Raw genomic sequence first — 884 nt, 5'->3', positions numbered from 1 at the left:
TTGATCACAGAAACCCTGAAAGTAGTTACGAGGAAATCTTGACAGCACCTCTTTAAAGAAGAGAAATTGGAACATGGGGAGCTTATCATTTAATCTCACATTTTTAATAAATGGACTAGCATTCAGGTCACAAAAGATTCATTTTCTGTTATTTTCCATTAACTCTCTGAATTATTTTAATTCACATTGGCGCCATATTCAGGTGATGGTGCCTTGAGGTCACAAAATTAGCATCCAGAAATTTGTTCCCACTTGTATTTTCAAGCTAATGGCTTATTTTGATGAGACAGCAAAAAGATTGATTGTAATTATTTTTACCCTTTTGTTACTTTGTATCGTAATTAATCTAGCTTCCTTTTGATGTGTTAAAATATTTTCCCGACAATTAAATTTGTTAGCATGACACTGTCAACATGAATTTTTAGGAGTGTGATGAACATTGTACACGCTTTCTTATTTCTTTAATTTTTGGGGCAGCAAATCCCTTCTTCCCTTCTGGGCACTAGGCAAGATAATGATTTCCAGCCTTCCTTGGAGTCAGTGTGGTCCTTTGATTGAGTTTTTAATGGAGTGAGAGTGGAAGACTGTGCTTCCAGGCTGGGGCCTTTATCCGAGAGGCTGTGCCTCTGCCATGCTCTCTTCTCCTGTCTGCCAGTTAAACTTGGACATGACAGAAGAGCCTGTAGGATGTGGACAATGATGGCGGGGTCCTGGATGCAAGGATCCTGGAGCTCTAGATCCCTGCGTGGAGGAGAGCTGCCTGCCAGCCAGGCACTCCTACCTGGACTTTCATGAGAGCACGACATGTAGACCCTATATGAGTTTGTTTGTTGCTGAGGTTTATGTTATACCAACAATGTGTGTTAGTGCAGTATGTTTAATAC

Source organism: Equus przewalskii, chromosome 27 (assembly GCF_037783145.1).
Source record: "Equus przewalskii isolate Varuska chromosome 27, EquPr2, whole genome shotgun sequence".
Classification (NCBI taxonomy): domain Eukaryota; kingdom Metazoa; phylum Chordata; class Mammalia; order Perissodactyla; family Equidae; genus Equus; species Equus przewalskii.
This window is presented reverse-complemented; position numbering follows the sequence as displayed.